The sequence below is a fragment of the Etheostoma spectabile genome, chromosome 21 (genome assembly GCF_008692095.1).
Source record: "Etheostoma spectabile isolate EspeVRDwgs_2016 chromosome 21, UIUC_Espe_1.0, whole genome shotgun sequence".
NCBI lineage: Eukaryota > Metazoa > Chordata > Actinopteri > Perciformes > Percidae > Etheostoma > Etheostoma spectabile.
This window is the reverse complement of record NC_045753.1, coordinates 11783412-11788427: the sequence shown is the minus strand read 5'-3', so window position 1 is coordinate 11788427 and position 5016 is coordinate 11783412. Positions and strand designations below refer to the sequence as shown.

Below are 5016 nucleotides of genomic sequence, written 5' to 3'. Positions count from 1 at the left end.
AGATAGACAATAGTATATGAGACATGATGAGAAGAGACAAGCCGAGGCGGTGTTATAGGAAGAGACTGAATGAGAGGAAACCATAGGAGACAAGATGAGACAAAAGAAGACAAGATTTGAGGAGATGAGTCTAGATGAGAAGAAAAAAAAGGAACACAGGGGTGAAAACTCATTTTTGTTTTCTCCTCCTCCCTCCTTGCTTCCTCTGCCTTCGTTTCTACATTCCTCCTCATTTCCTTGCTCCCCAGTGCCCGGCCTGGTCCAGGTCGAGGAGTCCTGGAGCGAAGGTCTGCCTTTAGAACCTGCGAGGTCGTCAGGAAAAGGTGATTGAAACCATGTGAGATGAAGCAAGCTCTGGAATCAGCTTTCCATATGAGCTAACCCGCGAAACCTTAGCTGATGAAAATCTGGAGAGGATGAAGAGGTCCCAGTGCCCAGCCCCAGAGTGATAGAGAAAGAGAGAAGCAAACAAAACCCAAAAAAGGGAAAACAATAACCATAAACGGACACTGCTGGAGTAAATTTGCTTGTATACTTAACGCAAGTGCCAACACACCAACTACACATCTGTTTGACACAAATGATAGAATACATTTGATCAAAGGGACATTATGAATAGACTGGTATCAATTTGACACCCTTGTGTGCTGTCGCGACTACACACCCCTCCCATGGCGACTTTGTACCCGAGTTTCCAAAACATTAGACACACGTCAGATGCTGTATTTGCATCACAGCCAGTGGAAGCAGTGACACGTTGAGTGTTAGGAATGTGATGAACGGGTTTCCATGAGATTCCCAACGAACTGAAACGCCACAAGATTAGTCTAAGCCGTGTGTCATCGCTACCTTAAGAGGCAGATCCATCCATTACACATACGTGTGTGTGTGCGTATGCGTGTGCGCAACAGTGAGATTCACTGAGGTTAGAAATCTCTCACACATACACACGCACACACACGCTGCCCAAACCCCTTTGTTTATTTGTATTGGGTGTAACTCTGAAACCATGGTGCCGGGCCACACATCGCTTCAGTTTCAAATGGCAGTCAGACATACCAATCCTGCATGGTTGTCCTACAGTATGTCCCTACTCTTTTTTCAAATCTTATTGTTTCTGTGTCTGTTGCTCTCTTTTTTTTGTACCCACGCACGCACACACGCACACACACACACACACACATGAAAACTGGCTTCACTGTCGCTCGGCTAATCACACTCAGGCAGAGTTCTCACACACACACACACACACACACACACACATTGCCACACCTTCATGCACAAAATATACTGGGAAGCGTGAAGACATGCACATAACAACAGAAAGTGTACAAAACATACACATGTCCACATAAAGTATATCCAATTAAATTCCCACTTTTACTCACTCACACTCACTCACTCACTCACTCTCACACACACACACACACACACACAGATGAGAACTGGCTTCACTGCTGCTCAGCTAATCACACTCAGGCACTGTTCTCTGTGAACTCAAGTGTTCCAGTGGCGTGGCCAAACTCCCATTGCCACTTCACCACCTTGTTTCTTCTTCTTCCTTAGAAAGAAGAAGTCTTGGGGGAAAAAAAACAGCCCTGCCATCGATACCAAGAGTATCTGCCTAACGATCCAAATCTTTATCGATACCGTCATTGATATTTTTCTGTTATTTGGTGAAAAGTCGAGACGACAAATTCTTAATCTTAATAGAACTAGGGGTGCAACGGATCACAAAACTCGCGGTTCAGATCACGGCTTTGAGTCCCGGTTTGGTTACATTTTTGGATCAGCCGAAAAAAGGTGAGGGATTTAAATGGTTTGTTAATAATGTAATCAACTTTGACATAACTTTTTTTCACCAGTAGATTGCTGTTAAACAACAAAAACCGATGAGAAAAGTGTATTTTACAATATGATATGAATACAATATGAATACACTATGAATGCATCCAAGGTTTACTAGTTTTAAGTATACATACGTGTGTGTGTGTGTGTGTGTGTGTGTGTGTGTGTGTGTGTGTGTGTGTGTGTGTGTGTGTGTGTGTGTGTGGGTCGTCAAGAGCATGCCAGACCTGTAGGTGGCAGTGTAACAAGAAGCTCAAGCCCACGTTAGCCAATCAGAATCTCGAAAATAACAACAAATCACTTCTTCTCTTTTCCTCACTTCTTCCGCTGCCTAAACCTCCTTTTGTCTAAGTTTACAATCAAACGAAGATTTCCAAAATCTCCACTCTGGCCTGAGGTTTTAGAAAGACTTGTTTTCAGAGGCAAATTCCCCATTTGCGTATAAACAAAGGGAAATGTCTCAGTTTTTCCAAAATAACTATGTACGAGTAAACGGGGTCTGAAGTGGCAACGGAATCCACGTTGCTATTCTGTCCGGCATGTTGTATCGATATCGCAATTTGAGACTAGATATCCTCTTAGATTTTGGCTGTATTGTAATATCGTAATATGGTAAGTGTTGTCTTTACTTGCTTTTACAGGCTGCATTAAAGTAAAGTGATTTCCTTTTCTGAACTTACCAGACTGTTCTAGCTGTTCTATTATTTACCTTTCCCTACTAAGTCATTAAATAATTTCTGGAGATTATTTATCAAAAATCTCATTGTGTAAATATTTAGTGAAAGTACCAATAGTCAACACTACAATATCATTGCCGTAGCGATATCAAGGTATTTGGTCAGAAATATCGTAATATTTGATTTTCTCCACATCGCCCTGCCCTATACACTAGTGCCGTCTGATCGTTGCGGTCTGCCACCATGTTACCAGCCCAGGTTCCAAAGATCATATCTATGGTGAAGTGGTTAATCCACCAGGTTATCCCCCTTCTCTCATCCTCAACCAGAGGATTAGTTCAAGATGGTTTGCATCAATTTAGGCTCTTTTAAAGTGGTCGGCCCTTGGTTAACCGCGACACAACATGTGGTGCAGTCCCCCTTCAACACCGGGAAGCCAAGGACCGCAGGACTGCGGCTGTGTGTTCCTGGGAGAAAGAGGAGGAAAAGAAATGCTGACATATTGGCTGATGTTGCACAGAGAGTGTGTATGTGGTGATTTTTGTATCAAGGTCATGGTAAGCAAACAATGTGATCCGCTGATACACAATACAAGAACGAAGAGAAGTTTCAGTTATCACTGCTAGGTGTTTGCATCACCATTTGGCTTTAACCAAAGATGAAGCGGAACCAGATAACATCCCCTTAATGATGTTTCTATGCAAGAAATCCAAGCCTCCTGCGGATACTGTGAAGGGTGCAATATTTTTCATTTACAGTACAGACTATAATGAGCAATCCGCAGTTGCCGTGGGACATAACGTGTCTTCTAATGGGTTCAGTAGAAGTCAATGATTTCCCCCTCAGTCTTGGCATGAATAGAGGGCATACAGGAATGTGTCTGTCTATGCGTGTTCATGTGTTCCTGTGGGTTTTCTTGTGTCAGCAGGGAGGGGGGGCCGCTCTAAGTTCAGAAGGGTATTCAGAGCAAACGCACTGCTAAGAAGGAAAAGCGTGATTGGAAGTCAGCAATTACCATGTTGGAGATAACGAAACGGGAGGGATAAGAGTGCCACGATTTAGCCCAATAAGCAAATCCCCCGTAGGCTTCGGTGAATGCTACTCCACACGCACAGCACACGCAGACTACATAAACAGACACAAGTCCTGTCTCTTAGCATTCTTTCACTCAGAGAGAGATCTGGCTGGATTCACATATTCCCTAAATAGCATGGCTTACGCAGCAGGAAATCTTATTAAAACTATCTCAGACTAAGTAAGCGCTAAAAATGGCAACTTCCAATTTGGTCATGTGGTCCAACAAACAGAATTAGTTTGCTGATGGAAGGCGGTACGATGGATTACGGCCTTAACAAAATCTAGTTAATAGTATGGAATAAGTGTATCTTATGCATTTGTTTGTTAAAGGGATTGTTCGGATTTTTTTGAAGTTGTATGAAGTACTTATCCATAGTCATTGTATTACCTACAGTAGATTGTGGTCGACAGGCCCCCAGTTAAGGGAAGCAAAAAAATCAAAATCAGTTATTTTACCTCACACAACACCAGAGTTACTCGTCTATTGCTAATTTTACAGCCATACACTCATCACTGACTTTTTACAAACAAAACATTGTACGCCATGGGCTACAGTGAAGTCATAAAAATCCTACCGTAGTGGGTAAAATGTAATTTTTTTTTTCTTTGTAATTGTGTTTGCTGTACAAATATCAGGCATGCTCTGGAAGGGCAATTTGCAACATAACTCGACTGGGAAATCTGATTTAATCTTGAAGCTTGTTTTAAATGTCTCTTCAATTGTTTAAACATTATTTTTGATATTTATTGCTTCTTAACATAATATTGATAGGACTGGTGAAACGACCTAACCTATTGTGCTACACTGTTAGTTTTATAAAGTCGCCATATTGATTTTTCCAAATATTTAGGCTTGTGTATTAAATTATTTGTATCACGTTATCTGTTATTTAATAAGACATTTCTATGAACGAACCGTTACACAATTAGGGTGTGTGTGTGTGTGTGTGTGTGTGTGTGTGTGTGTGTGTGTGTGAGAAATCTTTTGTGCAGAGTTTCTGCTGGCGTCCTGGCTCTGCTCTCAGCCAGAATAACCACACACTTAATCTCTCGCTCTTTTTTCTGCTCTCCCTCTCTCCTTTCTTCTTATTTTTCAGCTCTGCCCGAATGCCACCCCCTTTATCAAAGACAAGAATGTCTCTGAGCCCTAGGCAAAAGTAGCCTCTTGCTCTTCAGCAGTACACACACAAACAGGAGTTGTTGTCTTTATATTCACTTTCTGACCCCAATGTTGCAACGTTGCTTCTTAGCTAATCCACCATTTTATTGTTTCTCGTCATGTGTACGTCTTTACTCAGGTCAAGGTTCTGAACGGCTTTTTATGATGAGCTCTGTCCTTGCATTTTGGCCAGCAAGTGAGGAACACAGACACGCTTTGAAACAGTTTGCCATTTTCCTCTGAGCAATGACATAA

At 42.0% G+C, this 5016-nt stretch overlaps 1 long non-coding RNA gene across 1 annotated transcript in view; it reads right to left on the bottom strand.

Moving 5' to 3' along the window:
* Positions 1-215: 215 nt before the first annotated feature.
* LOC116671083 (uncharacterized) overlaps positions 216-5016 on the bottom strand; it is an 11131-nt gene continuing 6330 nt past the window's right edge. The window contains exon 3 of the long non-coding RNA XR_004327190.1: positions 216-228. This is a non-coding gene — a long non-coding RNA (uncharacterized LOC116671083). The remainder of the gene's footprint in view (positions 229-5016) is intronic.